Below are 24,553 nucleotides of genomic sequence, written 5' to 3'. Positions count from 1 at the left end.
TATATTTCCTTTCCCTGGGTCAGTTAAGCTCTGCTAATACCCCCATCAGGTTAGGCTCTAGTTAACTAGTTTCTCCCGAGGGCAGGGCTGGCTAAGAACAAAGTGCTCTGGTGTATTTCAAAATGATTCCTTTTCCCCTCCCTCTGCCAGAAGCAAAAGGGCATTTTCCTCTGGTTTTACTGTGGGAACTTAGTGGAGTTCCTAGAGGTAAACCCCCCTGAGGTTTTCAACTCTCACTGTTGTCCATACTGAGTGTGTAGCAATTGGCAATTACAGTTGTCAACTTTACCTTGGCACTGGTTCCCACGGCGGTTTCCACTCCTCAGTGAGTCTCTGCCCTGGTAAGCTGCGACTTAATACTGCCTGTATTTGCCTATCTATCCAATCCTGGGGGCAGTGGTTTGCCCTGTATATTCCCACCACCACCACCACTGCCTTCCAGATCCAAGAGTTGACTTTTCTTTCTGTTCAGCTTTCTGCTTCTTGTTAGGACAGAGTGGTGACTTCCAAGCTGGTTATATGCGAACCAGAAACTGGAAGTCCTTGGGGGGAGGTTTATTATTGTCAGAGAAGGGAGTTACAAATATGGAAACAGAGAAAACTAGAGTGAATAAGTAGATATGTAAATAAATATGTCTATATTTATTTGTAAATAAATGTCTATATTTATTTACATCCATAAATGTGTAAATATAAATTCCCTAGCTCAGCACTGTGAAGGCCTCGGAGCAATGACACCCTAGCTTATTGAATAAGCACACCAAATCTGGGTTTCTAAATATCATTCTTCTATAAATGGGCCAGAGCTCCTTGGAGAAATGATTGAGCTCAGGGCTGGGGCAGGGCAGGTGCAAGATAAGCCTGGGTGCTCAAACGTTGATGGGGTCATGCCAAAAGGGCACAGAAACCAGCTTGAGGGGGCTCCCACTCTGCAAATTTTGGATAATTTGAGCACCAAAATGAATGATAGTAACAGATGATAACTAATTGGCTAAAATAGGAATCCATGAATTCATACTGAGAGACATAATAAGTTGGAAGTTTGAGGAGAAACAGAATATCTACATGGTTTCAAAATACCCCACCAAGAAAACCTTGTCAATTGCAAAGATAAGGAGAGTAACTTTATAAAGCCTGATAGATACCACCTTATTAAATATCAAAGTTAGCATCAGTGATGGGACAAGTCATAATTATGTGCTACCTAATAAGATGCAATAAGAGGCATGTTGTATCATTTCTGCAGTGTTCTTGCCAAAGATGCACATCCTGGTTAACCATGAGGAAACATCAAACAAACCCAAGCTGAAGGACATTTTACAAAACAAGTGGCTGTAGTCTTCCAGGGTGTCAAGGTCAAAGTCAAGGAAAGATGGACACTGCTGAACAGACTGAAAAAGACTGATTAGATCTAACAGCTAGGTGCAGTCTGTAACCCTGAACTGGATCCTTTTACTAAAAAGAACTTTGGACCAGTTGGGAAAACTCGAAGGGAGTCTGAAGATTAGATTGTACTAATATATCAATTTAAATTTCCTGAACTTGATGGTTGTATTACGGTTTCTGTGGTTCCTAAAGTATTCAAGGGTAATGGAGCATATTAACAACTTATTCTCAAATGTTTTTAACACATGTTTTTACAACTTTCGGTAAGTTTGAGGTTGTTTCAAAAATGAAGGCTGCTTGAGTGATTGTAACAGTTGTTCAAATGAGCCTTAATGAAAATATGAACATGGAGTTATCAGGGAGAGGACAAGATGATGAGGGTGAAACTGGCAAGACTAAGAGCCTCGTGAATGAGGAGGCAGCAATAGCATGTGGGGACTAAGATGATTGTCAGCTTTCAGGCCTGGAAGATTGAGAACATACTGGTGCCTTATTAAGAAAAGAAAAGTAGAAATGTTTAAGTCAGGAAGAAGATTAGGGTTGAGGGAAAACAAGAATGAGTTTATGTTTAGGATATATTAAGTATACTGAGTTGAAAGAATAGTTCACAGCCTATTCAGAATCGAGGATCCTTTGAGGATTTTAAGAAGAGATGCTAAACATAAGTGTGTACGTGTGTGTGTGTGTGTGTGTGTGTGTGTGTGTGTGTGTGTGTGTGTGTGTGTGTGTGTTTGTTTGGTGGGGGAAGCAGATCAATGCCAGGCTTGGCTTGTCCTGGGTCCACCCCCAATAACTCTCTGAGTGTGCGGCATTCCAGCCATCATTTATCCTTTTCACTAGCACCTTGATTATCCACACCTGTGGGGAATGAGCTTAACTATCTAACTGATTATTCTTGGAAGGTTACCAAGAGTAAAAGCTAAAGCCAGAAACGTCCCACGCTATTTCCAAAGCATACTGTCTTTTCAGCTCATACGAATCCCCTGTTGCCAAATGATCTGTCCACGGTCTGGACAGCTGAAAAGGCTGAATGCATTCTGGTTGCACAAATGTGTCCTTTGATGACTTTATTATTTAGTCCCCTCTTTAAAGGTAACGTATGGCCCAGTACCCTATCTTGGCGTTTGAGACTTTATCCAGCCGTAATTTTGCAGCCCTATTTCCTCTCCTCTCCTACATGAGTCCCCACTCTAGTCAGCCCTGTCTCCTTTTCATTGTCAAACTTGTCATGCTCTTTCACACTTTTGAGACGTGACTCGTGAGTTGAAATTCAACTCATGTCCAGAGAAAGCACTGTGCTAGGCACTCTGGAGGCACTGAGTTGATAAGACACAGTCTCTTTCCTCAAGGAATTTCAGTCACAGTAGAAATGGAAGGTGCCAAAAGATACAGACATTCCAATGTTCATAGCAGCACTATTTACAATAGCCAATACATGGAAGCAACCTAAATGTCCATCAACAGGTGACTGGATAAAGAAGATGTGGTATATTTATACAATGGAATACTACTCAATGATAAAAAAAGAATAAAATAGTGCCATTTGCAGCAACATGGACGGACCTGGGGATTGTCATTCTAAATGAAGTAAGCCAAAAAGAGAAAGAAAAATACTGTATGATATCACTCATATGTGGAATCTAAATTTAAACAAAAGAAAAAAAGAGGACACTAATTACCTCATCTATAAAACAGAAACAGACTCACAGACATAGTTAACAATCTTATGGTTACCGGGAGAAATGGGGTGGGAAGGGATAAATTTGGGAGATTGAGATTTAACCACTATATATAAAAAGAGATAAAAAACAAATTTCTTCTGTATAGCACAGGGAACTATATTCAATATCTTGTAATAACCTTTAATGAAAAAAATGAAAACAAATACATATATATATATATATGCATGATTGGACATTTTGCTATATGCCAGAAATTGACACATTGTTACTGACTATAGTTCAATTAAAAACAAAAGAAGATGCATAAATAAGAAAGAGGAGGATCTTCTTTATGAAGGCAGGTGTGGAAGAGGAGCAGGCACGTGGAGCTCAAGATTGGACAGGTGCTAACTTTTATAATTATGACTTGAAGACATTGAGCCAACCTGTCCCCAAACCTACCATTTACGACGGGCTGCTCCTGCTGCCTGGGAAGTACACTCCATGCTTTTCACCCTCACTGTCCCTCATTCTTCAGGCCTCAACTGGAAATAAACATTTCCCTCAGAGTGGCCTTTCCTGATCCACTCCTGCCACCAACTACGGTAAAACAGGAAAGTCTATACACACACTTCCCTTCTTTCTCATCAGGGAAAATGGTCACATGCATTAGAAAGAATTGGAAGCAAAAAATCAAAGTCTCAGATTCTTAGAGCTGGAATGGACTTCAGCCAGCCCAGCCTCTTGCAAGGCAGATGAAGAAACTGAGGTTCAGACAGGTAAGTAATTTACCAAACACCACACAGCAGTCCAGATGCTTTGGTTGCAAGAAATAAAAATATCAGCCCAAATGATTTCCACAAAAAGAGAAGTTATTGGCTCATGTAATTGAACAGCCCAGAGGTACACCTAGGTTTAGATAAGACTTGATCTAGACTCCAATGATGAGACTGGGATTTGTGTATGCTCTCTCTTTCTCTCTGGCTCTTCTATTGTGGTACTGAAATGGGTCCTAAAACATCCCAGAAGTATATACTTCCTCCCTGGATTCCATTTCCCCAATAACCCAACCCAAACGCCAGAAGTTAGATTTATTGGCCCTGGTTCACCTAGCTCGGTATGTGGTCAATCTCTGAACCCATCACTGTGGCCACTGGCATGGGATATGCATACTGGCTTGAGGCAAAGAGGGCCTACACCTAGAGCTGGAGGTAGGACTCATCTACCCAAATCTCATGGCTGGGAAATTTTTGATGCTATTGTGAAGAAGATAGGAGACTGGATGCTGGGGACACAGTCCAGTTTTCTACCCCAGAGAGTTACTGCCAAAGTCAAGGCTAACAGCCTTCCGGCTCAGATTCAGTGGTTTCATCACATTCTGGAAAAGCCAGCGAAGGTTCCATGGCACCAAGACACAGCCAAAGGGGTTTTGCATTCAAATAATTCTGTACTGACTCTGAAATGACAACACTAAATTCACCATTCCTCAGGCCGAGGTAGAGAACCTCCTGGATCTGAGTCCAGACAGAGATGGGGAGCAAGTGGAAGAGAGGTGATTCCTGAAAGACACTGCAGAACTAAATTAGGAATGGGAAGCAGGGAACCTGGGTAATGGTTGTCCCGCATGTGCTGCCAGTGGAATTGAATCAGCACCGGTTGATTTAATCTATGCAAAGTGAGACTGGTCTTCTGGAAAACTGCCCATGAGCAGATCTGCAAGACCCGTAATTGGCACATTAGATGAAAATAAAGTGAGACTAAAGGCAGAGCTCTTCCAACCTGAATATCCAGAGCAATGCAGACAGACTGGCTGGCTGGAGGAGAACAGGAAATAGGGTGGCAGGGGATTTATTCCCAGGGAGCCATGGTTCAGAGCTGGCTCCTTCAGGGATCTGTATTTGTGTATTGTATTAAAAACAAAGCTCGCACAGAACGCATTTTATTCCCAATAATGTAGAATTTAAGATGTGCTTTTTTTTCCTTGGTATAATCACAAAAATACTGCATCTGCTAATCCTTTTGGGGTTTTCTGAGTTCCATAACAGTAACCTCTCCTGGCACAGAATACTGTCACCAAATAAGGTGATGACTAAACTCACTTGATAATTTCACCTCCATCATCTTTAAGCATTCTCTCGGAGAGAAGGGCTGAAAAGTTACAGGGAAATTCTGCCTTGGGAGGACCCCTTTATGGCACATACTCAGGAAGAAGGAAACTTCCAATTCCTTGGCAAGGCTCTCCAGAGTCTAGTCCTGGCCCATCTTTCAAATTCAATCTCTCCGTTCTCCTGTCCACTCTCTGGTGACCAAGCCTGGAGCAAAGAGGTTTTCTAGACCGGGTTCCATGCTTGTTTGATGTGCTGCCTTGTACAGAATGTATATTACCTTCCCACACATCTATGGACCATAGTCAGATGATGGCTTCTAGTTTGTGACCGCTAGATTAGAATTCCACCTTTTTGGTGAATCCTTCTTTGATTCTCAGTTAAGAGGAGGTAACTGCTCCCTCCATTTTGCTTCTGTCTCTCTTGGACCACTCATAACATGTCCTGTCTTGTATTATTGTGATTTGTGCATCCACGTTAACTTTCACATCAGTCTCTGTACTTCCAAGACAGAGATCACAGATGATTTATCTCTGTAGTCCCATGATGCCTACCCTGGATGGATTTCTTGAAGAAAATCCTTAAGGAAATTCCTTGAAAATTTTTCTGGGAGAAAATACACACAGACAAAAGCTTTGTGTATTTTACTAACTGCAGCACTTTGAAAAAGCACAGCCAGATACCCTGTGAAAGCTTTGAGGGTAAGAAAATGGGGATCCTGGGTGCATTCTCTGATGGAATTCCCTAAAACTTCCCTTTTACTGTCCCAGCCCTGAGTCTTTTCACCATGTAGGCTGTTTGTCATCCTCAGCTCAGAAGAACCTTCCCTTATTGAATTACCGTGACCCTGGGCAGCTACTAATCTGTGAGGCAGTTTCAGGCCACCATTCTTGGTGACGCGAATCATTTATAAAAGTTATAGTGAAGTGACATCCAGCTGGTAACATGCCCTGGAGTGGGACGTTCCCAGAAAAGCTATCTAGATCAGATAAATAGACTCTGAAGCCACCAGTCATAGAATTAGATTCTGGTGCTAGGGACCATTTTGGTTTATATTTTGTCTTTCCCCTGAGCTGCTGCTACCAACTTACCCCAGGACTCCAGCTACTCAAACTGCCCTACCCCTGTCCACAGTGATCATGGCTCTTTAAAGAGTCAATGGCATATAGGGAGATCGGAATACAAAAGATCTAGCTTCAGGGAAAGCTAATCAACCACACACATGTGTCATTAAAAGTAAAGTGGAAAATGATACAAATGAACTTACTTACAAAACGGAAAGAGACTCACAGACAGAAAACAAACTTACCGTTACCAAAGGGGAAAGGGATGGGGGAGGGGATAAATTAGGAGTTTGAGATTAGCAGATATAAACTATTACATGCAAAATAGATAACCAACAAGGTCTTACTGTATAGCACAGGGAACTATCTTGTAATAACCTATAATGAAAAAGAATATATATATATATTTGTTTTCACTATGCTGTACACCAGAAACTAACACAACATTGTAAATCAACCATCATTTTTAAAAAATGGAATGCAGTATAATGTTAACCACTAAAAATACAGATTCTAGAATTAAGATCCATGGTTTGAAACTGGCTCCCTTGAGAAAGTTATCTGGCCTCTCCAACCTTCAGTGAACTTATCTGTAAAGTGATGACAGTAATAGTGTCTACCACACAGGGCTGTTTTTCAAAGAAAGTGTGAGTCTGCGAGGGAAACTCCTAGCACAATCCTTGGCACCTAATAGCACTCAAAACAGGTTAGCTATCCCTTTATCTACTTTATCAGCATTATTCGCAAAGTGTCTGGTACTTAAATTCCCAGATTAACAGCTGAGAAGAGCCATAGAATAAGCTCTTGACCACCATCTTTCCTGGAGCTGAAACACTCATAGGATCTCCAAGCCCCTCTTCTGCCTGCAGGAATGTCTGTTCTCACACATCTTTGGAAGAATGTTCTTCCTCCTTTAGTCTGTCCCCAACTAGATCTTTCTTTCATGGGTTTCAAGATCAGAGCTAGAACCACCAGTTGGAAAACAGGGGGAGGCTGGTCTCAACTCAGTGTAACAGGAGAACTTTCTCACGGAATGGACTGTCTACATATGAGACGGGCTGCCTCTAGAGGGAGTGAAGTCTCCATTACAGGATATACGCAGCTGGGTTAAACACTTGCTAGAAATACTGTGAAATAACTCAGGCATCATATCCAGGAATTGAACTGGAAGACTTTTGAGCACTTGATTAATCCTAGCTTTCAATTCTCTCTCTTTTTTTATTCTTGACACTTCCTTACAGAAAAATAATTTAATAACATTGGAAAGCATCCCAAATAGTCATTTTAGTCATTTTACCTGCTTTGTGGAACAGAGCTTTTTGCAAAGCAAAGGTCCCCAAACTGATCTTTTAATAGAAAAGAATTTTTAGTAAACATACAACCAACAGCTACAAAACTCATACTTGAGAAGTGAAAGAAAATTCTACTTGGTAAACTCTATTTTAGAGAGGCATTCACTGAATTGCTTAGCGATATGCACCTTGAGTTGAATTAAGTTCAGGAGCTAAATATATTTTAAAATATTCCTGCCTTCTATCTTTTACTATACCGCACTCGCTGGCTTCGGAATGTACCTTTTATCTTCTGGGAAAGATAAAATCTTTCATCCTAATCAGAGCATTTATTGGATGCTATGGTATAATAAAGATCTTTGTCCAGATTTTTGGCAGGGAACTTCTAAAAACCTTGAAACTTCTTGAATGATGAGAGTATATTTGTTATGCTAATCAGGTCACTCGTGGGGGACCTTCAGATAGCTTCAGAATGGTCACCAGAAAGACCAGCTAGGTGATTATAGGGTAGTGACCTCTGGCCAGATCAACCACTGGAGAGAAGAGAGGGGATTGTGTTCAACCACAAGGCCACGGATTTAGTCAATCATGCCTGTGCAGGGAAGCCCCAATAAAATCCTGGATGTCAAAGCTCGGAGGAGCTCCCTGGTTGGTAAGCACATTGGTGTGCCAGCAGGGTGCCCTGGCCTGACTCCACGAGCAGAGGGCATGGAAGTTCTGCATTCAGGACCCTCCCAGACCTCACCCTATGTGTATCCTTTATAGTGAAATTACAATGGTAAGTATAGTGCTTTCCTGAGTCCTGTGAGTCGTTCTACTGAACCATCCAACCTGAGAGGGTCATGGGAACCCTCAAATTTACAGCCAGCTGGTCAGAAGTGCAGCCTGGGGACGCCCACGGTGCGGCTGGTATCTGAAGCAAGCACTGTCTGGCAGAAGATTAAGTCCTCAAATATGTGGAATCTGAGGCTGATTCCAGGTGGTTTATGTCAGTTGGTGTTGAAACAAAATAGACACCATAATATAAAGTTATTTCCCTGGAGAGGCGTGTCTTGGCTCTCTCTCACAAGGAAGTTTGGGCCACCAGGAACACAACTCTTAGAAGGTAATTGGAGGAATCAGATGGGAAGAAGCTGGGCCATTGCAGGATTGTGAGGAGCATGTAGGTTCTTGAGGGGACACTGCATGGGCAAGAGGACACAGACAGCAAGACTAAGATGTGGCCGTGGGCATTCAGGAAACAGTGAGCCAAAAGGAGTGTGTGTGTAAGTTCTTATTTAATTCTCATGCATGCTTATAAGATAGTCATTGTAACTCTCCTTTTGCAGATGAGAAAAATGAGAACTGGAGAGGGTAAGTAAAAGGATCAAGCTTATAACTGTCAGAGCCAGGATTTTTAACCCATTCTGTTTGATTTGTCTTTCCCTTGAGCTGCTGCTACCAACTTACCCCAGGACTCCTTGCTCCACGCAATATGCCATAGTGCGTTTCTCAGTAAGGGCAGCAGGCAGTGTCTCAGCACCACCGTCTGTGATAGGAGCAGGAGACTGGAACAGCTTCACTCAGCCAAAACTGGAGAACTAGTGATGGGAGAGGGGAGGACCAAGCTGGGTTTTTGCCGAAACTGAAGCATGTGGCAAGGTTATAATGAGAAGGATGCGCACATGAAGGTATGATACTGTAACTGGAGTATGGGGAGGGACACAGTCACAGAACCAAGGTAGGAAAAAGGCAGGGTCAACCCAGCAGCTTCTTGTACCCTTGATGCTGGACAACCTGGATTCCTCCTGTCAGAGGTCAGAATTAATCCCATACTCAGCTGTAGGGGTAGAAGTCTGCAGAGACTAGGACTGGCCAGACAATGAGGTCATCAGCCTAAAAGGAACGGGTAACAAGTCCAACAGACAGTGTATTGTGGTGAAGCCTAATACCAGTGTGATTTATATGGAATCAAAACTTTTTTAAAAACACAGGGTAGGCCTAAAAAATGTTTCCAGAGTTTACCAGTGTGTCATCCCAGGACAAGTGAAAGGTTTTCATCGGGGGAAGAGGAGGGGAATTGAGTGAGCTTATTTGTCCCTTCAGATATGTTACAAGGCAGATCCAGACTAGTTTTTTTCTTAGTTCAAACAAAGAGAGAATGCACTGACATTAAATAGGAAGAATTGCTTGATGGTCAAGGAGATGAAAAGGAATGGAAAACCAGTGGAAACTGTGTCAAGAAGACAATAGACAAGTCTATCTTTCTCTTGGTTATCAACTTTCAGGAGTTTAATGAAGTTCTAATACCACTTTATCCAGTATGGCAAAAAAAATCTCATCATGTCAAAGAACTCTAAATTGACTTTTTATTTATCTGAATTTAAAGTTAAGTCACCTCTACCGTCTTAAATAAAGTTGCATATCTGAGGTTTCATAAAATGGGAATCTAGACATTAATCTGTTCAAAGGCATTTAATAAAGCAACTGACTTATTAGGTTTGCTTCCAGCTCAGTGATTCTTAAATGTACTCTATTTTTAATTTTTAACTTTTTTACTGTGACATATATTACATGCGTGGAAAATTGTACTATTCAAGTTTTCTCATTTTTTTCTGTGTTCATCTTAGTAAGTTGAATTTTTCTAGAAATCTGTTTATCTGTATGTTAAATTATTAGCATAAACTTGTTCATAATACTCACTTATTAACTTTTTTATATCTACGGAGTTTGAAATAATGCTCTTTTTTTTCACACCTGGCATTGGTTATTTGTGCATTCTCTCATTTTCTTTCTTGATCAGCCTTAATAGGAGTTTCAAATATTATTAATCTTGTGATAATTTAACATTATTTCACTAATTCTTTTATTTATTATTTCCTTTCTTCTACTTCCTTTGAGTTTAATTTAATTTTTTTCCCTTTCATGAAATACTTAGTTCATTGATTATCAGTCTTTCTTCTTTTTTCTATGCATTTAAAGGTTTAATATCCCCTCTATGTGAGCTTTAACTACACACCACGAACAAGTTTTGAATGTAGAACTTTAATTTTCAGTCAGTTCAAAACATTTTTTCCCAAATGTTACAGCATATTTTTTATTAATACTTTTGGGCACCAAAATTTTCTGATAGTTAAATCATCACTTTAGTGGGAAAGTCAACTATGCAGTAAGTACCCCAGGCCCTTGGAAAAATTGCAAAGTAAAATGAATACATCTTCGGACCTTTCAGACCTTTCACCTTTTCTGTCTTTTTCTTTTTCTTTTGTGATGAGAACGCCTAGGATTTACTCTCTTAACAATCTTCCTACGTGTCTTACAGCAGTGGTAACTAAAGCTGTCGTGTTGTACATTACACCCTTACTACTTATTTATCTTGTAACTGGAAGTTTGTACCTTTGATCGCCTTCCTCCAAGTCCCCTGTGCCCCAGCCCCTTGCCTATGATAACTACAAATCTGATCTCTTTTTTAATAAGCAAAATGTTTCTTTTTTAAAAATTGAAGTATGGTCAGTTGTAATGTGTCAATTTCTGATTTACAGCATAATGTTTCAGTCATACATATACACACATATATTTGTTTTCATATTTTTTTATTATAGGTTACTGCAAGATATTGAATATGGTTCTCTGTGCTATATAGAAGAAATTTGTCTTTATTTTTATATATATTAGTTAATATGGAGAAAATATTTCTAATTTCAATTGAGACACCACCTTTGACCCATGGTCAATATTACCATGGATAAGATAGAAGTATATTTCTTAATTTTTATATATGTAAGTTATATTTTTGTAATTGTTTTCCAACCTAAGTACATTAACTCTGAAAACATACTCTGAATTATTTAAATCGTTTGAAATTTATTGAAATTTGCTTGAAGACCCATTAATGCAAGAGATTTATTATAAATGGTAAATTATTGCAAATGATACCTGTGTGGTTTAAAAGCACAAGTATTCTGTAGTTGTTGGATATAGCATTTTGATTTTTATTTTAAAAGGGTTGATCAAACATTCTATATTCTTATAATAGTTTGCCTGTTTTTCCAAGCACTCACAGAAGGAAAGATGTTAAAACTTCCCCATTATGATATTAGATTTTTGATTTCTTGTTGTAGCTCTGTAATTTTCCCTTTATAGATTTTGAGGCTGTGTTTTTGGATGCATACAAATTTAGAACTGTGATATTTTTCTAGTGATTTGAAAATCTTATCACTTTGAGTTACACTTCTTATTACTTTTACTGTACAATTGTATAGTTTTTTAAGTGGATTGCTCTAGAATTCATAATAAATATACAAGCAATCTTTATTATTCATGGATTTCATATTTGTGAATTTGCCTATTCATTAAAATTTATTCATAACCACAAAATGAATACTCGTGGCACTTCCACATCTATTCACAGACATGCACAGAATGGTGAAAAATTTGAGTCATCCAACGTACATATTCCTGGCTGGAATAGAATAAGGTGATGTTCTCCCTTCTTATTTCAGTTTCATCATGTGAAAGTTCCTTTTCATCGTCTATTTAATGACACATTTTTCACACTTTGTACTTTTTTGGTGAATTTGATGTTTAAAATTGCCCCCTATTATAGTCCTGAAGTGCTGTCTTCAGTGCTGTCTTAACACTAAGTGTAAAAAAGCTGTGATGTGCTTTACAGAAAAAAATATGTGTATTAAACAAACTTCATTCAGGAATGAATTATAATGCTATTGGTTGTGAGTTTGATGACAACAAATCAACAATATACATTAAATAAGATGTCTTTAAAGAGAAACACAAATCAAATAAGGTTCTCAATTAGTTGATATAAATGTTGACCAGAGGCTTGCAGGACTCTAATCCTGCATTTCCCCTAGGAGCAATGGTTCAGTGTTTGTTAATTTTCTAGAACGTGACTATTGTAAATAATGCCAACCTACTCTACTTAACTTTTCACAGTCTGCTTAGAATTAATATCTATCACTTCAGTTGGAATCTAGAAACTTGGTCACCACGTAGGTCCCTTACCTTCCCTCCTTCATGCTATAATTGTCGTAAGTAGTATAGCTATACATCAAAAATCCTACTAGACAATGCTACACTTTTTACTTTCAATCATTATACATATCTGTAAATCGGTGAAGCTAGAACACTCCTTTACACCATACACAAAAATAAACGTAAAATGGATCAAAGACTTAAACAGAAGACAAGATACAATAAACCTCCTAGAAGAAAATAGAGGCAAAATATTATCTGACATACATCTCAAAAATGTTCTCCTAGGACAGTTTACCCAAGCAATAGAAATAAAAGCAAGAATAAACAAATGGGACCTAATGAAACTTACAAGCTTCTGCACAGCAAAGGAAACCAGAAGTAAAACAAAAAAACAGCCTACAGAATGGGAGAAAATTTTTGCAAATGAAACTGACAAACGCTTGATCTCCAGAATATATAAACAGCTCGTACAACTTAATAAGGAAAAAACAAACAACCCAATTCAAAAATAGGCAGAAGACCTAAACAAGCAATTCTCCAAGGAAGAAATATAAATGATCAATAGGCACATGAAAAAATGCTCAATATCACTAATTATCAGAGAAATGCAAATCAAAACTATGATGAGGTATCACCTCACACCAGTCAGAATGGCCATCATTCGAAAGTCCCAATGACAAATGCTGGAGAGGCTGTGGAGAAAGGGGAACCCTCCTACACTGCTGGTGGGAATGCAGTTTGGTGCAGCCACTATAGAAAACAATGTGGAGATTCCTCAAAAGACTAGGAATAGACTTACCATATGACCCAGGAGTCCCTCTCCTGGGCTTGTATCCAGAAGGAAATCTACTTCAGGATGACACCTGCACCCCAATGTTCATAGCAGCACTATTTACAATAGCCAAAACATGGAAACAGCCTAAATGTCCATCAACAGGTGACTGAATAAAGAAGATGTGGTATATTTATACAATGGAATACTACTCAGCCATAAAAACCAACAATATAACGCCATTTGCAGCAACATGGATGTTCCTGGAGAATGTCATTCTAAGTGAAGTAAGCCAGAAAAAGAAAGAAAAATACCATACGAGATCACTCATATGTGGAATCTGAATAAAACAAAACATAGATACAAAGCAGAAACAGACTCATAGACATAGAAACAAACTTGTGGTTGCCAAGGGGGTGGGGGGTGGGAAGAGACAGACTGGGATTTCAAAATGTAGAATAGATAAACAAGATTATACTGTATAGCACAGGGAAATATATACAAGATCTTATGGTAGCTCACAGCAAAAAAAAAATGTGACAATGAATATATATATGTTCATGTTAAACTGAAAAATTGTGCTCTACATTGGAATTTGACACAACATTGTAAAATGACTATAACTCAATAAAAAAAGTTTTAAAAAATTATTATACATATCTCATCTTAAAAATTTAAAGGCAGGGAACCAGTCTATTGCATCTGTCAGTGTATTTACTATTTCTGTTATTATTTCATTCTCAAATTCCCAGTCCCTCTGGCATCATTTCTCTTCCACCTGACAACCTTATTTGAGCACTTCTTTCAGAGCACTTGTTTCTGCTTTTATTTAGCAGACAATAGACCCAACTGGCACCAGACCACAAGTTCTGACCTAGTTTTTGTGGTCTGTGGTTTCAATGTCAGTGTTTACAAAGTTTATGCCATGTTATTCAGATATAGTCCGTGTATGAGTGACGCGGGGGCCAGGTGGTACCTGGATGGCGGTCCACCCACAACGTTGAGTTCTCACAGTAGGTGGTTTGCTGTTTAGAATTGGATCCACATGCATGCCACATGGAGACTGAGCCCAGGAATTCATTCACAGCAACTCCATAGGAGCCCTTCCCCACGCTCCCTCCTCTCCACAGCCCCGCACTCCCTCCCAGGACCCCCTTCCTGTTCTCTGGCTGGAAACCCAGGACTTTCATGTCCCCAAAGTGCTGGGTGCTTCTCACAACTGGGTCCACCTCAGGAGAGAGAGAAAAAACAGTGGGGGACTCCTTCACTCTTCAGACAACACTTACATTTAGAAAGAAGGATTCGTCTTCCTCAGAATTTGAGATGCCTGCCTGGCCGCTGCTGCCACCGCTGTCTCTGCCAGGTTTCACTTTCAGGAGGAGGGAGAGGAAAGAAAAACTACAGGAAATTTCCCGCATTCTCTGTCTGATAGGGGCTCCTCTTCCTAATCCTCTGCCAAGAAAAGAGGGCTTCTCTTGGTGTTCTTTATATCCGCAGTCAGTGAGCTGGTCCAGGATTCTAGCGCCTTGGAACTAACATAAAACGTATAGAGTGAGGAAAGGCGGGAAAATCCTCAACATGTCAATTATGCTTCAAGTTCAGGTTTTCTTCTTCAATCTGCCTGGTACCATTTACTTTTCAGAGTCTGGGTAGCTGCTGCATGTATTCTGTCCAGGGCTTTTGGATACATTCAGGGAGAGAAACAGGATGGAGTATGTTTATCCATCTTAATTGGGACTAGAAATGTTTTTGTATATTTCTGAGTTTTATATAGATTGTATCAAACTGTGTCATTCACGTGACTGAATATTTCATTTAACTTTATATTATCACACAGATCTTCCATATACATATATATTAACTGCTCTATTAACCTCTCACTGATGAATATTTAGTTTCTCAATCTTACAAAAATGCTGCAATGAACATCCCTGTACCTGTTTCCTTGTGTCTGTGTGTGAGTTTCTTTAGAACATATGCCTAGAAGTGTCATTACTGAGAAAAAAAGTTATACCCTATGTATATTATGAAATATTCTCCAGAGAAGCTGTGTCAGTTAGCACTCCTGCTGTCAGTGAATGAACATTTTCCACTCCTTCCCCACATCCTTGTAAGCAATTCATGTTATTAAATTTTTAAAATATTTTCCACTCTGATTGTTGTGAAATGGTGTCTTACGATTGCTTTATTTTTCATTTATTTTTTAAATGACTGTCTGATTGCAAAAGCACATATACGCTATAAAAGTAGCATATGCTAATATAGAAATGTAGAAAAATTGGGGCGAAATAGAAAAGCATGAAGATTGCCTTATAAATGTAATACACCAAACTAATACAAGAGGTTGTTTCAGAGGAGGGAGACAGGTGCTTAGGGCACTGTGCTCAAAAGACTAGCTTTAGTGAAATACTTTAAATTTTTTGCATAAAAAATGTACTCATGCATTTCTTATCACTAAAAATTAACTTAAATTACAATTCTCTTATTGGGGTTTTCTTTCTATTTTATATGTTACCAAATTTTATGTTTATTGTATACTATTACATAGATATAAGTAGACTAGATTTGCAATTTAAAATCTTGAATTTTTTTTTTTACTAATTTCTTTACTTAAAAAAATCTCTGTAAACATTTTTAACGGCTGTGCAAAGACCCATTCATATAATAATGTTATAATTTACTAAACCATTCACCCTCATGGGCCTTGGAGCTGGTTTCAGTTTTTCCTCTTAGGGAAAAAAGTAACACTTCAAGGAACATCTTTGTCAACCGGCAATACAGCAAAGCACTTTGCAAGATAGTGAAATTTTGTGTTTTAACAATTCTCTAGTTTCTTTTTTGATGTTTCTCTGAGAGGAATTTCGTAAAACAGTCCTTTAATTTGTCTAAAATATAGTTTCACTATGGGGAGATAAGTGTGTGTGTGGGAGAGAGAGAGGACCATCTTCTAAGGTCCAGCCACACGTAGGCTGGACAAACACATCACTGGCGGCAGCATCTGCACTTAGTCCTCCACTCCGTCCTGCAGGAGACTGGAGGAAACTGCAGATCCAGTCCCGCCCAGAGAAATTCCCCCTGCCTAAAATAGCACAGAATGCTCAGTTCATTTGACAGGGAGATCCCTGGAGAAATGCTGTTATTAAATGATTGAATTCAAAACATCGTTTTACAGTGCATAGCCCTCCTCAGACAGCTTTGTGCTTACAGATTCTTTTTGAAACATTCAAATCAGATGAAAATCAAACACTCAAAATGTAGTCACACAAGCCAATTGGTAATTCTAAAAGCTGGTGTTAAAAACTGAACAGAGATCCACTTTGCAAAGATAAAAATAATTCTTGAGCTCACTCTCATTTTACAGCATTACTTTCAGTTTTTCTCTATGTACATTTTAAGTTATTGGCATAATAGTATATAGACCATTTTTATCTTGCTTTCTTTTTTACTTAACTTTTTACTGTGAGCACTGTACCTGCCATTCATCACTCCCTGTGGCATCATTTTTAATAGCTGCATAACCTACTATAATTTACCACTTGCCCTTAGCTATCTGGAGAGTTCTTAGAAGCAGTGCTATACTCATCCCCATTTTACAGATAAGATTGTTGCAGAGTCTGGTATCCTATTTCAGGGATGAAAAAAAAATTATGATCTAGTGATTCTTATTGCTAACTGTGATTTCCATAGAAAATGAGAGTCCAAATAATCACTGTTTTTAAACTTCAATTGCCTTGTTTTAGCCGAGCTGTTGTCCATTTCCATGGAAACAGAAGAAAGAGCAGCAGTGGAGTGAGAACCGGCTTTGGTGAGCGTCGAAAATAATTGCTGCCTGAGAGCAGGACTGTCACTTTCTAAATCGCACCTGCCCGGCCCCGGGCATGAGACACACATCTGGGGCTTGTAGATTATCGACTTTGGGATGTAAAAAGAAGAGTTTTGCCAGATCTGACACCCGCCTCCCCGTTAAGCCTCGCCAGTCTAAACAGTTCGGGCAAAATTAGATTTTTTTTTTTACCCAAAATTTGCAGGGAAACTACCTTGTTGTTTCTCCAGTGTTTTCAAGATTTGCTGAACGTTCTACTTCATTTACAGGGAAAAGGCTTACTCTTCTCAAAATGTAATGACTGTCAAGTGATTTGCTCTATGAACAGCAATAGAGAGTAAGGCTGTCAGAACTATGGTCTGACTCTTCAAGAAACTATCACATATCACTTCAGGCACTAATATTTGAACGTTTTACTATGGAAAAATTCAAAACATCATCTCAACTAGGCAGAATCAAGCACGGGCCAGCAAATTTTGTTCCATGGGCCGGAACTGGCCTGCCACCTGTTTTTGCAAAGTTTCATTGGAACATGGCCATGTTCATTCATTTACTTCCTGTCTACAGCTGCTTTCACACTGAAACTGCAGAGTTGGGTGGTTGAAACAAAGACCATATGGCCTGAATGCCTACCTTATTTACTATCTGGCCCTTTGGGAAAATGTGTACTGGTCCCTGATCTAATGAAGTCCATATACCCATCACTCAGCTTCAGTGGTTATCAACTCTTGAGGGGCCTACACTAACAGATGAGCTTTATTGTTTTAAGCCTCTCTTTACGCCTGTTAGGAAGCATTCATTCATATACAACAAAATATCAACAGCTAAAAATCGTTGCAACTTGAGTCACGACAACTAAATCAAGCAAATATTCATCTACTAGCCATGTGGGATGGCTGTAATTTCTTCCTCCCTCTCCTGATTGTGTCCCTCTGGTCTTGGTACTGAGGAAAAGAGCAGGGACCAGAAGTCAAGAATGAGAAGACAGCAGAGGATGCTTCAGAAAGGCATGTGACAGTGTCGAGGTGAAGGAGGAACCGGAACTGACAAAGAAGTCTCCAGCATCCTCTCTCCCTCACCTCATGCCCAGGAGCCTGCCCAGCACACACTGCCAGCCCCGATTTCAAGATTTTCTTGTACCCAAACTGGGTTTAGACAGCAAGGTACAGAGACAGTACGTGGAGCCCACAGCCGAGCGCTGGGCTGTGCCGCTATTTGCTGCAAAATGCTGGGCAGTGCATTCGCCAGTTCTGGGCAGATGAGTCCACAGCAGACTCAGTTTGTTCAGAAATTAAAGGGCATCGTCTCTGCCTCTCGTCCCCTCAGCTCCCTGAATCCTGAAGATCAGATCGGGTGGATATGCACAAATATGTGTTTCAGAACACCGTAATTCACCTGGATGGCGGGTAGGAGGGAAAACTTGTCGAAACCATCCAAATGGCACTCAAGAATTGAGTGGAACAAACAAACAACAACAAAAACATGAGACAAAGAGGGGACGCGTCCTTCCTTTGTTTCCCCATATCTTTTCACTTTTTTCAACGCGCTTTCAGATTTGCCCATTTATTTTATCCTCAGAGCCTGCCTTTGAGGTATGGGAGGCAATTTATCTAAACCCACATTTTATAGATGAGCAATACGAGGCACTGAGAAGTAAACACCATTTCTCAAAGCCGCGAGATGGTAAGGCTCACAGCACAGATAGTGGGAGGCAACCAACAGGACTCAGATTTCTGATTCTATCACGTGCCAACTTTGTCTCCTTGAACAAATTCTTTAACTCTTTTTCCTCCTCTGTAAAATGTAGGCAATACCTAACAAGTGCTTAACAAATATTTTTTTTCCATAATGTGTATCCTGGGAAGAACACAAAAGATCAGCATGATTTTTGCTTACCTATTTTGGGCATTTTAAAATATATATATATTTTTTATTGAAATATAGTCAGTTTACAATGTATCAATTTCTGGTGTACAGCACAATGTTTCAGGCAGACATATACATACCTATATTCATTTTCATATTCTTTTTCATTATAGGTCACTACAAGATATTGAATATAGTTCCCTGTGCTCTACAGTATGAACTTGTTGTTTGTCTATTTTATATACAGTGGTTAGTATCTGCAAATCTTGAAGTCCCAATTTATCCCTTCCTACCCCCTCCCTCCCGTGCTTTGGCCTTTTAATAGGAGAGGTGCGTAAGACTGAAAGAGCGGAGTTCTGTCCTAACTCTGGGTGAGTAGTCAGTGTCCATTATCACCGTGAATGGAGGAGAAGGGTTAATGCTCAGCATTTTGAGAGGATGCTCTGGTTCTGTTCTCAGACACAATTTCAAAACAGCAGCTCTAAATGATAAGATTCCTTAGCCTAGGCTACTAGCCTTGACTTTTGGAAACTTAATCTTCAGCCAGAACTTGAGTCAGATGGCTTTTGGGTTGGCTAAGAAAGGTGACATCTCCATCCAAAAGTTACTAAGGCATTAGGAATGTTCATGCTCCCAGACTGCTGACAGCTGCACCTTCCCAGCCATCCCACCCTCCTTTGGGGAAGTAGAAGTTCAACAGGTTGTACCGTGAAGACACCCAGGGCTAGCAGAGGCAGGTAGACACACAACTGCTGTGGCACAAAACTAGCAGGGCTGCCGGCTGGCACATGAATGACCAAGCACGCAAGCCATCAATATCATTCCCATCCACTTTCTCAGAGTCACGCCTCTGCATGCTGTTTGCCGTGGTGAGATTTTCTCCTCTTCAGCCTATTATCCTAGCATTCATCTGTCCTGTCAACACATCATAAATTGTTTGTAATGCATCGTTCCAGAATAGCACTGAAGTAAGGAGAATAAATAGATCCTGATAGACGTATTGCTACCCAACGAGATTGAACCGTTAAACAGCTCATGAATATTTAGGAGGTGTTGACTTCTGTTTCTCACCTCAGAAGGTGTTTGGGAAATTTTGCCACAAATGGGGGTCTGATGTTTGGGAAGCCGGGGAAGTGAATGAACAGACAGAGCTGGGAACGGGACAGGTTTTAAGCTCTGTCACTAAGTGGAATAACTGGCTGGGAAGTATTTGGTTTTTGGTTTTTAGCAAGTCCCTTAAACTCTCTGGGTTTTAATCCGCTTCTCTGAAAGTATGTCTGAGGTCTTCCCAAGGTTTTGAGACTTTGATTCTCGGGGGAGGAGGGGCCCCTCGTACATCACATCCGTCCTCGCAGCCTCACCTGACCAGGGCCTTGAGACACTCATTCCAGCCCTGGTCAGCACAGCAGGGACCAGCTCAGGTTGACTCAGCCCCACTCAAACACAACCTGGCAGTGCCTTGCCTCAGGCCTGCACCTCCCACCTTCACCCTCTTGTCCTGGGACTTCCCCATTTGACACCAAGGGATCCACGCTGCACAGTCTGCAAATATGAGGGCATTCAAGCCCTGTAGGTCAAGCATTTGACCAATGGGAGATGGGATCTGGCAGAAATTCTTCTCTTTTGTTGAACCAAATGGGCTGTTCTAAGAAGCATCTTTTTATTTGGCATCGTAGAAGACGGTCCCATGAGATAGAGCGATCAGTTACATTTACCAAGGGTGGCCAGCTTATCAAGGCACCCTCATCCTGGCTTTCCCTCCTCTGCCCTGCTTCCCTGTCCCTCACGCTTGCCCCCTAGGATTGTATTCACTACTAAAGAGATAGCACATGAACTTTGCTTCAGGCTTTACTTTCTGGGGAAACTAAACTAAGACCCTGGGACTATTCAGATCAAGCAATGTGAGATTTACAATCCAATAGAAACACCCAAATTCCTACATTTGATTTGTGACTGTTTTTGGAAAGTAGAGTATCATTGGGCAATTATTTTTGTCTATCTGCCTGTGAACCTGTCTACCTAGAGAGAGAAATAAAAATAAAATTAATCTATAAATGAGGCAAGAAAACACAGACCTCCCCATCACCAAGACTTCAGAGTGGGAGCAAACAGCCAACGTGGTTTTTTTCCACGGCTGCCTTGCTTAACGTGAACCCAACAAGACAACTCAGACAGCTGGCTCCCTGAGGCATTATTTGTCCTCACCATCATCATTCGATTCCACAATACCCAGGGTTTTGATATTGGATTTCTTCTGAAAATAATTCTGCCTAAAATTTTTACAGATTTCTATGTGGCCTCACCTGGGCCCTGGTCACAAAAGAAAACACATATTCCAAGAACAGGAAACTGAACTCTAAGATGCTACACTAAATGATATCATGTCAGTATCCTTTTGGTTATTCTCTCAGGCCTTGAAGATGCTCTCCAAGTTTACACAAAGTCGTATGTGGGTGCTTTGGTGCTACTGTTGTCATCTGACCAGCTTTCTGCTTTCTCCTGTCCCAGCCGCCACCTTCTTCTGGTTGCAAACCTTTGTTCCCTGGACAGAGTTGGGTGTATGACCCAGGCTGGGCCAATCTTAGTACCATCACCTAATCCTCAAGCCAGAAACTTGTCCAGGGAAAGGGACTTGACCCAATCTAGGCCAACCAGAGGCTTTGGCTTCTTTTTCTTCCTGACAGAACTAGCATGGAAGACTCCCTCTTCCCTTTGACAGATGCTCCACGTGATGTGACCCCAGAGTTTTCAGCAAGAGTGATCACTGCCAAATGGAGAAAACTTTTCTGGCAAAGAAGAATGAAGCCAAAGCAGAGAGAAAAAACAAAGATTAAGAGATGAAGAGAGGGAGACAGAGTCGTGGTATCAAGTCGCCAGTTCCCAGCTTTGAGCTTCACATATCCCTGCAGCTGGTTTTCATTCTCTAAAGGTGCCCCAGTATGATGTTCCTAAATCCCCTGCTTTGCTTAAGCTGGCTGGAATTGGGTTTCTGTCACTTGCAATCAAAAGAATCCTCGTTAACATAGATGTGTATAAAAACTAAAGCCCTTTCTCTATTTTAATATGCCTTGCTATTGGCTTTCTCTTGGTGCAAAATAAAGAACTCAGTGTGGACCTTCCAACTTCCTGTGCACTAGTTAGTTAAACTGGTTGTGTGGATTATCTTTGCACCTTCATCCATCACTCCTTTTTTTCATGCCATAGAGAGATTGTATTTGGATGCCTGCACAAACCAGAACAGGAAACCATAGCTTAAGATGACAGATAAAAGTCAACCAAGCCAGTTTGCTCCTCTGTGCGAACGTTAAATTTCACCCATGTGCACGTACAGCAGATGGAGGAAAAACCCCAAATGTTCAAATTTTATTTTGTCTGATTCAGGCACACGGTCAGGTAGGTAGAAAACCTGGACTTATTCTTTGGGTGGATGGAGGTTTTTCACCATGCACTTTCATGATTATTTCATATCTTTCAGAGGCACAGATAGCTGAGTAATTCTGCAGCATGGAATACCTAATTGCATTCAGTAATTACATGGGAAGCTGCAGTGTGGAAAGTAAAGAGTTACCAAAATAACACGTTGCCTCTGACAAAATGCGAGGAAAATTATCATTCTGGCTCCAGCAGAAGCAGCTGCTTGCCATGAGGCTGGTGCCCTCCTGCTTCTCTGGGCATCTCTGCCACCCTTGCTTATGGGTGTGAAACTGCCAGGGACGCTCTGAGAGCTGAGGCTTGTGGTTGCAACATGTCTTTCTCTGAAACAAGTTATGTGGGCTCCTTTCATACTTGAAAAAGGCTGTGTTTCAAAAATCAATTCCCAGGCATCTGCCATTCTACCTTCTGAAAGATTTTCTTCAAAGATGAAGGCACTTCAGTATGGGGTCCTGATGTCTTAGTTATCCAGCTCTGAGAACCTGCCAACATGCACTCTGGATCCCAGTGTGTGCCCATCTACCCCAATAAACATCAGGAATCAAAATCCTTCGCATTGGCATGGTACTGTCTTCTCAAAGAGGTTCCATTTTAAACTCGACTTCTACCCTATTTGATTTATAAGACAGGGATGATTGTCACAATTTGATGGAGAATAAACTTGAGAAAAATGAAAAGATGCAGGATGAGTTAAGACTGATCCTAACTCATACAGAGCGTGTGACCTCCCTTTTGCTGTAACACACACACACACACACACACACACACACACACACCAGTTAGAGGTGTCAATTAACAGTGATTATCTGCTGCCTGATTATTTCCCTCAGGAGATATGAGACCACTCCCAGTATTTTCTTATCTTGACCTTGGTTAATCCACCACAGGATAAAAAATTAACTTTTTAAATCAAAGTATGGATCTATCTGTGATCTCCCTCATTCCAGCCAATTTACAGTTGACTGTGTATGACCTCAAGTATTCGCAAAAAGGAAAAACTCATAGTGCTATACTATACCAGTCTGCTTTGAGCCTCGGGATTCCTAGCATTGGTATGTGAATTCCACGAAAATTAATGTATCAACAAAGACCTTTAGAAAGTTCCTCAAAAGATGATAACAGAAAAAAACCAGAGAAACTACAGACCAAGCATTAGACAGTCTCTGAAATAATTCTCTTCAATCATTATTAAAAGAACACTATTGCAAAAAAAATCATAAAAAAAGATTGCAAACCTCATCTCATAAGATGTTTAGTTACTAAGGTGGACTCTGTCAGGGAGAAAACTAAGGTAGAGATGGCAGTGGAAGGTCAGAATCCAGGGTAAGAGGGAATACACCCCAGAGGGGTCTTGATACAGCTTTGTGATTTTTGTACACTATAAAATGTTACTACAAAATAAGAGCACTGGGGAGGTGGTGTTCAGAGATCCCCCTACCTGCTCTGATGGGGCACAGTGTCCACTAAGGATCCGTGGTGGGTCTACCACATAGGGTCATTGGGCCAAGGAAGTTGTGAGGAAACTGAAGTCACCAGACGGTGGTCGGCAGAGGGGAGCTGTCCCTGCTGCTCAGTGACCTCTGGCCTTCTAGCTGACTGGTTATTGTTCTTCTGGGTGCTTAGAAAACATTACCCAGAGGCACTTAGCAACTTTCTAACCACAGCAAAAAGAAAACGAGGTCTGAGTAATTTTGTGAAGAAAATGGGAAACAGTTTTCTGTACCTAGAAGACACTTGATAAATAAGAGGAGAGAAAAAGGAAGAGAGAGAAAGAGGAGGAGGAGGGTGGAAGGAGAGGAAGGAAGAGGAAGACGAGGAGGGGGAGGAGGAGAAGGAGAAGAAAGAGAAACAGCCCCTATTTTCTGCATGGTTTTGGCATTACGTTGTGTCCAGGCAGATTGTCATAGCTGGCGTTTCAAGTCAACCCATGTTGAGACAGCAGTGCCGGGAACATGTATAGATGAAGTCGGTGGATTTAAGGGGTAGGCAGGCCACAGACCCCAAAATAGTTCTTCCCCTGGCTTGACAAGGCATACAAGGTGGTGATTATTTCAGGTTCCTCTATTTAAATGCAAATAACTCTGGAAAAGTAATACATGATAAGAGTCCTTAACCATCAATGTGATTAGTTTATCAGATCACTTTCCCACTAGACTCCTAAGAAATCCTGGCTCAAGA

General features: G+C 40.5%; 1 long non-coding RNA gene across 2 annotated transcripts; it reads left to right on the top strand.

Annotated features, from left to right (window-relative positions):
* The first annotated feature begins 8,651 nt into the window (after positions 1 to 8,651).
* On the top strand, positions 8,652 to 21,986 carry LOC140698115 (uncharacterized). 2 transcript variants are annotated; one of them, XR_012075578.1, is made up of 3 exons: positions 8,652 to 8,773; positions 19,117 to 19,192; positions 21,663 to 21,986. It is a non-coding gene; the product is annotated as an uncharacterized lncRNA (long non-coding RNA). The 2 variants fall into 2 exon arrangements; XR_012075579.1 differs by having other exon boundaries at positions 21,628 to 21,986.
* The last annotated feature ends 2,567 nt before the right edge of the window (positions 21,987 to 24,553 follow it).

This window comes from Vicugna pacos, chromosome 9 (genome assembly GCF_048564905.1).
Source record: "Vicugna pacos chromosome 9, VicPac4, whole genome shotgun sequence".
In the NCBI taxonomy this organism is placed as follows: Eukaryota; Metazoa; Chordata; class Mammalia; order Artiodactyla; family Camelidae; genus Vicugna; species Vicugna pacos.
This window is presented reverse-complemented; position numbering and strand designations above follow the sequence as displayed.